The sequence below is a fragment of the Brachyhypopomus gauderio genome, chromosome 2, assembly GCF_052324685.1.
Source record: "Brachyhypopomus gauderio isolate BG-103 chromosome 2, BGAUD_0.2, whole genome shotgun sequence".
NCBI lineage: Eukaryota > Metazoa > Chordata > Actinopteri > Gymnotiformes > Hypopomidae > Brachyhypopomus > Brachyhypopomus gauderio.
In genome coordinates, this window is record NC_135212.1 from 31,944,896 (window position 1) to 31,954,452 (window position 9,557).

The following is a 9,557-nucleotide window of genomic DNA, read 5'->3' on the forward strand; positions in this document are numbered from 1 at the left end:
GAAATAAAAACAGTATGAACGTTCATGTGGCATCGTTACATTTTAGTACCTTGTTACATTACACAGTAACAAGTTATAAAATGTAAACTGTTACATTGTACTTACGATTTAATAGGCTCACGAAGTTCAAGACGCGTTGTGGTATTGAATTTACCTCAAAGGAGAGGTGCAGGTATATTAAATACACACGACAAGGAGCCATAATTCTTGTGGTGGATAAATACGTGGCGTGGGGTTCCGGGGGCGGGGCGGCTGGTAATATTCATTGGGTTTGATTGTAAAAGCTTGTTAACACACTGGAAGTAGGGCAACCCCCTCTCTGTAGCGCAGCCCCGCTACGCTCCCAGCGTATTGGGCCGTGGAGCTGGGACATTCCTGCTTTGACGAGCAGCCTGCGCCTCGCTGCCGTGATTTGCTGAGCAATTCGATACTCGCCTCAAGGATGTGTGTGTGTAGAAAAAGACAGTTGTAGAGCGAGGGTGAACACGCAGCAGAAGAGAGAGAATCATACATCTAGTCCGTACTGTTCGCCGAACAACTTCGCTGGAGTTTCTTTTTGGCTTACTTAACTCTCGTTGACTTTGCTCTCCAGCCGTTGCACTGACTAGTATCTCAGCCGCAACTACCTCTAGCCGGAGAGACTAAACTACTCTGTCTCTGCCTGTTCTTTTCCCTATTGCCCTGCACTTTGCGCCCGTGTCTAATGGAGGGCCCAGTGCGGATCGACTGCCGTAAGAATGCTTTTTTCTTCTAGTGTGTCCGGCTGTTCTCTGCGTTTTCTCTCCGTCAGAAGGTAAGCACAAACTCCGGCTGGAGACCCTGTGTGTTACCGCAGGGGCGACAGCTCCCAAACGCCGTACAAGTCAGCTTGCTTGTTTTGGACGGGCTGCTTTCGTACACACACGCCTTCACCTTATGAATCACTACAAGTGTCTTTACTTCACCACGCTGTTTACTTCAACGCAGGGTCCGGTTATTTTCCATGTCCCGCAAATCACTTCATTGGGATTTTATAGATCTAAAGACGAGGTTTCTTGTACTTTTGTTCTTATTGGGAAAGAAGGGCGCCATGAATTGGGCTGAAACCTTCCCGAGCGATCATAAATATGAAAACATGAAACATCTTGTGCCGGTCTGTCCACCAAGGCTGTCTTTGTGATCATGTTAGTTAGCTGAAGAATGTGACACTCAAAGAGCAACTATTATCAGGGAATACCTCTGTTGTTGTCTCTAAATAGCGTACACCATTCATCATGTCCACATTTTTAAAGGTTTACTTTATAACCAGTCTTTGAGCCGTTATAAGTGCTTGACACACTCTTAACCATACCGTCTTGGTTTCAATGTATTTATTATTTTAAATGTTTACTTCAATTTTGCTCCAAAATTGACAACCGTGTACTTACTACGAGTTCCTCTAACGCCGGGTAAAATGCGCACGGCGAAGTCCGGTAAAACACTAGTTTTTACGAAACGCACGTAGACTTACATATTTATTTAAACTTTTATGAAAGACAGGCTATCGGAAGATCCCCTAACATTTATCTTACAGACCTATTATCTTGGGCATTCTTGAAACCGAATATATGTCTGATTCAACTTTACTCAGAAAAAAAACACAAAAGCATTTAGAAAGTGGCACATGTGGGAATTTATATTAAACTAAAGCGTGTTATAGCCTGCAGGAATCTTTTTTACTTTACAAAGACGAGGGGTGTTTTCCCCGATGTCTTTTTCTTTCAAATATCTGTTGCAAGCTCTTTAAAGTTTTATGTACTGATATTTAGGATGTTAACAACAACAACTACAGTAATAATTAAAAACAGGCTTAATACTGGGGGCGTTAAGATATTACACATTAAATATGCATTCCGCACACAGGGGGAAAGAGAATTCATTAACTTTCATTCATTAAACAACTTTGAATGGAAAGTTATAGTCGTTAGTACAGCTATTAGTTACCATCCATCTCTGGTGAAATGATGGATTGGGGGTGTGTATTATTTTGCACGCACGGTGATTGTGGCTGTGAGGAGAGCTCTTGCTCTGGCCCTCCAGGGTGGCGTTTGATGTTCTGCATGTGAAGCGACGTTAACGGATGCCTACATGAAGCATGTGAGGGGCTTTGGTCTGATCCGAGAGGTTAAGACAACACCGCCGTCACACAACAACCCCCCCTGCTTCCTTCACAGATAAAGAGGGAGAGAAAGAGAGAGAGAGAGAGAGAGAGAGAGATACCACCACATAGTTTGGAAAAAGCTCTGTGAGACTCCTTTAAAGCGAGACACTACACTTCTGCCTGCACCATCACCACACAGCTTGACACAGAGGGAGTGCCTGACAGCCGGCCAGCGAGGCTGCTGACCTGGTCCACATTACGGCAGTTCAATACACTCAATCCAGCAACTCAGCCTGTTGTGGAGCACATCAGCTCACCTGCTGGGACTCCTCTAGTTGCCCCACCCACCCTCTCTCGCGCGTTTTCTGTCTCTCATTCCGTCTCTCACTCTGTTTCTCACTCTTCCTCTCTCTCGCTCTATCTTGCTTTCTTCCTCTCTCCTTTGGGTCTAATTCTGTTGATTCTTTTTGTAATGTTTTGATGTGTAAAATATACAGTGCATACAGTTTCATATCATAGTTACCACATGGCAAGTCACTGTCCTACACGAAATTGTTCTTTTTTTTTTTTTTGCTAAAAAATGTGATGTTTTGAAAGTAGGACTCTTAATGTGGGGAAATGGACACCAGGAGTTAGGTGATAAATGTCAAACAGGAAAACTTTCTGCACCGTCTATGCTGTTTCTTGTCAGAAACAATTTTCTTTTTTAGGTATTTTTTTCCAGAAAGACAGAATATTTTCACTTCAGTCATATTACCCTGCGATCACCCGACCATTGTAATCTACTATGGTGCATGAGACACCGCTATAAATATGCACCATAGTGGATTACAAGACTTTATTATTTCACCCACTTTTGTTTTATGTATTTGTTTATTTAAAAAAATCTTTGCTACGTCTCTCACTTTGATCAGTTTCCAGTTTCAGAAGCCGCTGGAATAGATACTGTTTAATTGAGCTCCCCCATCTCTCAGGTGCCTCTTGTTTATTTAGCTTCTGCCACTGTAGAGTAATGACACCCGTATGGGACCAGACCTTCCATGTGACTTTTCTTACATAGGGGCTGCACTTAGAAACTCGCGCTTCAAGCATTCAGTGGAACAGGGCTGTGAATGATGGTCCCTGAACGAGCACGCCATCGCTGCCACGCGCAGACGTCTCGAGATCCGTTTCACGTCGTCAGATGGCGAGCGCGTCGGTGGCGCGCGCACGGGAGGGTTTTTGTGCCGTGTTGCGCGGAAGGTGGGACCCAGAATTGGTCTCGCTAATCAGACGGCTAGGCTGCATCCTGCCCTTTCAAAGCCGTGCCCCTTCGGTGTCTCCGGACTAACTACGGACATTAATAAAACATTAGCATGCCAGCGCTTATCGTGCAGGCTGACTCTAAACACTCCTCCGCCATTATGAGGGCTAGAATAATGTTTGGGCGATTAAAGCGTTCTGGCTAATGCTAAGCACATGTGGGGACTCGGGAGGAATGTTAAGTGGCCAATTTGAATGTAGGCTTGTGTAATGCGCGATTCTTTGAGCTCTTTGTGACGTAGGAGACTGGTGCACGCCCTCCAACCTGCCCAGGAGCGCTCGCGGAGGGAAGTATCCGCCAAGCACAAATCATTGATCTGCAGAGATGGAGGAGCAGCGTCACAGTGAAACCAGAGCATGGTGTCAGGACTTTGGTGCATTTGGGATGTGAAAGGGAGAACATGTGGGTGTTTTTGAGAGACAGACAGAGAGAGAGAGAGATGGAAAGCAGAGAAAGAATTATAGGAATGGAGGTGGGCTCAGGCTGAGAGTATATTGGGACTCCTCTTTGTCCGCTAACTAACCTGATCTGTGCTAACTCCTCAGAGGGGATGAAGGCAAGCTGAAGCTGCTCGTGTGCCTGGCCTGTTAGCCTGGTATCTCTGTACTGCCTGCTATAGCCATGGGACGTGAGACGACCTGGTGAAGGAGGAAAGAGGGTTCACGTGTTCCATCACGTGTCTGCTGTTTTTTTTTTTTTAATGGCACTGGACCACAGGCCCACCGAGAACAGTCCTCGGGCTGTGAATATGGCAGCTGCAGTGATGCAGAGTTGCTCCACTATTCAAAATAACTGCCCCCGGAATAATTGCCCCCGGAATAGTTGTCACCATTGTCTGCGGCACACGCAGGGAGCAGGTGGGGGGGGGCACTGGTGGTGTGATTGTGAGTGCACTCTGCTGGGTGGAGGTAGTAAGGGGAATCCTAATTTTATCCTGTTATATTTTCATCTGATTTTTACAAAGCATTATGTACCTTGCTTGTATATTTCTGTCTGTAAGTGTTGAAAGCAACTTGCACATCCCCACGACGTGTTAAACTTGCCAAATGCACAAGGTTCCACAAATTTCAATCTTTAAAAAAATCAGTTTATTCATTTTTTATATTGATGACATGAAAACTTTGCAGCATATCCAAGTACTTGATGTCCTTGGTGTTTTCCTGTGGAAACATTAAATAAAGGTAATCACTGAACACATGCTGCATGTTCAGAGCAGCCCGGTCTGCTCAGAGGGCATGGGGAGGTGTCACGAACATATCGCTCATGGTGACGTACTTACCAGAAGCTGCCGCTTCTCAGGTGCTCAGCTCCTGTTCCCCTGAGTCATTATTCTGACTTACTGACCAATCCCCCCAAAAAATGTAATAATGAAGGTACGAAGGATATGGAGAGAAAAAGAAGAGGAGAGAGGGGGGCTGTGTGTTTGGAGGAGGGGCTGTGTGTTTGGAGGAGGGGCTGTGTGTTTGGTTCTGCGTTCGCTGATTTGCTAGAGGTGTGGCATAAGGTCTGTAAGCCCCACCTCTTTGTCTGAGTATACTCTTTGGATTGGATGGACTTTCCACTGTAAAGGTTTGAGAGGCCACACCCTTCACTGTAGATTTCAGATATATATATGTCTTTGGATTTTATAGTTGAAAGCTTAGTGTGGAGGAGTCACTTCTGTGTTTTGTAATGACCGTTTTTAATCATGTTCAAAACGGCAGCTGTAGCACTATTGTCTGAAAGGTTGTAAAAATCAATTTTGAATTTAAGCACAATTTAATAATTAATAGTAACAGTGTCTTCATAATATTATTTAAATAAATTGTCATTAATTTAAATAATGACAAAAGCTACATTGCCGTGGAAGAAATAGTACATTGCAATATCGTATCTGTATTATGATGTGCATTACAGTTTGTTAAAAACTCAATGTGGCGTGGTTAAAGATTGTCCTTTATGTATTAATGTTTGTTGAATAATCTGAAAGCCATAATTCCTCAAAACAGCCAGTGTTCCCTAATCTTCAATGTCTGATTATTGATTACTCACAGCACACAATACAAATAAGTACTCTTTGTTCAACATCTGTTTTTAAGTTATCTTAGTCTGTTTTGCATCTGTTTCATAGTTTCATTTGTTTTCTTCTGTCGTCAATGACAATGTAGAGCGTTGTGTATCACGTTTATAAAGTGTGACCGTTTTTTTATATAATGTGATATGCAGTTTTGTTCTTGCATTGTAGACTTAAACACATGGTAATGGTTGCAGTTGAAGTTACAGGGGGATGTAGTGAGTGCTCAACAAAAGGAACCTGACGTCCATTGGCGTGTGATTGTTGGCGGGCGTGCCTAACGTTTATGAGAGCACTTACACTGATTGCACTTAGCCTCATTAAGAAAAAAAAAAAACCAAACACAGTTCCTCAGGAAGTTGCGACATGGCACGATCGAAAAGCAGGCGTGCCTCCGCCAAGAACAGCCATTTATACCGTAATTGTCCTTCAGGATCTGATGAGACCCAACCTTTCCCACTGTCTGGGGCGGGGGCAGAATTCTGAACCCTGAGGCTGACCCCACGACCCACGCTCTGACCCAGGGCATGAGGATGGCGAGCACATTGGTCCTTTTGCAGGAGTCACGCGAGAAGTTTCTGCATCCTTTGCAGCTTCCTGCTTAGTCAGATTGACTTCTCGGGCCCTTTCCTGTGCGTGATCCCTCTCTTACCGTCCTCCCTGTTCGCTCCTGCATTGCATGGTGAGGGAACGGGAACTCTTCTTCTCCTGTTCTTCACTCTTCCTGTTCCTGACCCAGCAGGGTCACACTAAGCTGGTTTTACTTCTGAAGCCTGGTAAGAAGACCAGCTCCATGTCGCGGCCCCCACCGGCCTGGCAAGCCGCCCAGGTGTTTCTGTGGCTCTCGACAGCGGGTGGAGCAGAGAGGGCACGGCTCCGCACAAACCGGGTGGCGGTGGATGCCGATTGGAACTCTGTGCCACCACCTGACCATGCTCTCAGGGGGGCAAAGTGATCTGCTCACGTTTAGGTCATTTTTAGAAAACACATAAGTAATAGTGTCTTTCCCTCATGATAGATTAAATCATTCCTGGCATTGAAAAAGGACCCCCTCATTGTTACAGCTTTGACCCATCCAGTGAAAACAGCCGAGATTAGACTCATTTACAGGATGAGAGCTTCGTAACGCTTCTTCCTGCTGGCTGTCCGTAAGATTCCCAGTCCTGCGTGCTTCCCGGGGACGTTTATCTCTGTCCTTGTCTTCAGTGCTCCATGTGTTGCCATAGCTACTGTGTGACACTGTCCCGCACAGGAATGGAGCACTCGAGACTGACCAACATCTAGCACAGTTCTGCCGTTGCCAGGAGGGGGCGTCGGTGAGTCTGCCATCCAAGGCCATGTGTCCCTGCGAGGGTCCTCCTTGCAGTCACTTTTTTTTGATCTGGAAAAGCGAGGTGAAATGCATCTAAGACAAGATGGGTGAACATTTAGACGGGCAAACATTTAGACGGCCTAAATAGATGCCACCACAGACTGGGCCCATGACTGCTGCCTGTGTGTACCCTTGGCCTTGAACGTACCCTTGAACGTACACAGCTCACACGTCGCACACACGCAACACGCTTGGTGTTTTTCACGGTGTGCTCAAGAAGAAGGTGATTTGTGCTTAAACCTTCGGCTGTTGTATGCTGCTAGTTCCTCGTGCTCTGAGTATGTGAGCAGCCGCCGCTGGGGATGCTTGTGGATGGCTATCTGCTGCGGCTTTGTTGCCCCCGGAGATTGCTACGGCAACTGCTGTTTGGATGAGTTTGTTCACCCTGGGAAGCCCAGTGTGTGAGCGGCCTTTCTCTCCTGCTGCTCCTGGAGCTACAGATCTTTTACAGATGCCTGAGTGTGTGTGTGTGTGTGTGTGTGTGTGTGTGTGTGTGTGTGTGTGTGTGTGTGAGTGTGTGAGTGTGTGTGAGCGTGTGTGTGTGATTCTCTATCTGCGCTGTCATGTCTGTTTGGAGACGCAGTGTCATTTTGTTGTTGTTTTCCACACATTTTGAGTCGTAGTTTTTAATATATGTCTCCACCCCAGGAGACATTTTGGTCCCGGGCCAGAACGCTATTAGCAGAACACTGAGCAGACCCGCTTGTGTGGCTGTATGTCCACCCTGGTCACCATGGTGATGGAGGAGGTGATGGAATCCAGGGAGTACCAAGAGAGCTTACTCTGAGCTGGAGGGGAATGAAAAATAGAGAAAGAGGGGGAGAGGGGGGTGAGACAGACAGGCAGACAGACAGGGAGACAGGGGGCCAGAAAGATTGGATATGCAGGACGTCACAGGCTGGAGTAGATGCTGGTGTAGTTGCGAGTGTAGATGCTGGTGTAGATGCTGGTGTAGACGCTGGTGTAGATGCTGGTGTAGTTGCTGGTGTAGTTGCGGGTGTAGATGCTGGTGTAGATGCTGGTGTAGTTGCTGGTGTAGTTGCTGGTGTAGATGCTGGTGTAGTTGCGGGTGTAGTTGCTGGTGTAGTTGCTGGTGTAGTTGCTGGTGTAGTTGCTGGTGTAGTTGCTGGTGTAGTTGCGGGTGTAGATGCTGGTGTAGTTGCTGGTGTAGATGCTGGTGTAGTTGCTGGTGTAGATGCTGGTGTTGCTGGTGTAGATCCTGATGTAGATGCTAGTATAGTTGCTGGTGTAGTATTGCCCTGCACTGCTAACACACCCATGTTGTTGTAGTACATACTGTAGTACATGGCCTATGAATCATGCTGGTGTAGTTGCTGGTGTAGTTGCTGGTGTAGTTGCGGGTGTAGTTGCTGGTGTAGTTTCTGGTATAGATGCTGGTGTAAAACTTGACGCTGGCCAATCAGAATGGTCCCTCAGCCTCTCTTCCCCTCCATCCACTGATCCCAGTCCAGTGGCTGTGATAGACGATTACAGACAGGTCGGCAGGCGGATATACAGACATGCGAGCAGACAGACAGGCAGACAGTCCTATTGAGTTTCACCTCTGTTCTTTAATTCCTATCATTGAAAACCTTGGGAACCAGCTCATTTACCTCTCCACCACTTCTCTCTCTCTTTCTCTCTTTCTCTTTTCATCTCTCTCTCCCAGTACCTCCCCTCTCTCAGTCCTCCCCCCACCCCAATTCCAAGCAAACAAGACAGCACAGAACAAGATCCAATTAAGAGCTCATCTGTGTTCCTCTTCACTGTACCAAGAGACCCCTCATCCCCCGGTGAGCCCTGATGGGTGTTTGTATCTGAAGCCAAGTAGCCTGGGGGAGGAATTATTCTCCCAGGTCCTGAGCCAGGCGATGTGGGGGAGGGGAGAGAGGGGTGGTGGGTGTGGCAGCAGTCCGCCCAGCCTGGGAAGGGCCGTCTTGGGGAGGCCCCGCGTGTGTCTGGGGTAAACAGTGTTTTTTAGTGGTGACCTCTGGTTCCCTGGGTTCCCCTCGCCCCGTCCTCCACGACCCGGGTAGCCTCTGGCTCACAGGGTAGCTGGGTTTCCTGTAGACGGATTGCCAGGCGGAGCATCGGGATGCTCCCTGACCTCCCATCCCACGCACGCAGGCGTGTACACACACACACATGCTCACACAGTAATGTGTAGGCCATCAGCCTGGACCTTCACCTCCTTCAGCGTTCCCATTTAAACAAAGACGCAATCCCTCTCACTCTCCCTCTCTCCCCACATCCCTCTCTCTTTTTCTCTCTCCTCTTGCCCCTCCCCAAACTTGTTTTTTTTTTTAATAAACGCACCCTCCTGTCTTTAATCAGAGTGGAGCTCTTACTACAACCCATAGCGTCCAATCAGAGTGCGGTGGGGTGGAGCCCTGCTACCGCGTATTCTCACTTCCTCTTTCTCGTTTTCCCCCACTCTGTCGATCTCTCTCTCTTTCTTCCTCTCTTCGTCTCTCCTCTCAGTATACAGGAAGGGAAGATTATGAGGGTGGTTCTCACAGTATTGATGTGTCTGTCTGGCGTTAGTAGGGGTATGGGCCGCCTTTTCACCTCCAGACACTCAAACCCCCCCCGCCTGCGTCTGCTCTCTGTCCTCACTCACTGATTCTCACCATTCTGCTCTTTCTTTCTTTTTGTGCCGTTGGTTTCATGTTTATTTAGTGACCTTCAGCTTTTACCTTTTTATCACCTC

At 47.1% G+C, this 9,557-nt stretch overlaps 1 protein-coding gene across 1 annotated transcript in view; it reads left to right on the forward strand.

Annotated features, from left to right (window-relative positions):
- The first annotated feature begins 320 nt into the window (after window positions 1-320).
- Window positions 321-9,557, forward strand: part of cdon (cell adhesion associated, oncogene regulated) — a 32,865-nt gene continuing 23,628 nt past the window's right edge. Inside the window, 1 exon segment of the mRNA XM_076994192.1 lies at window positions 321-793. The gene's annotated coding sequence lies outside the window, so the exon portion shown is untranslated.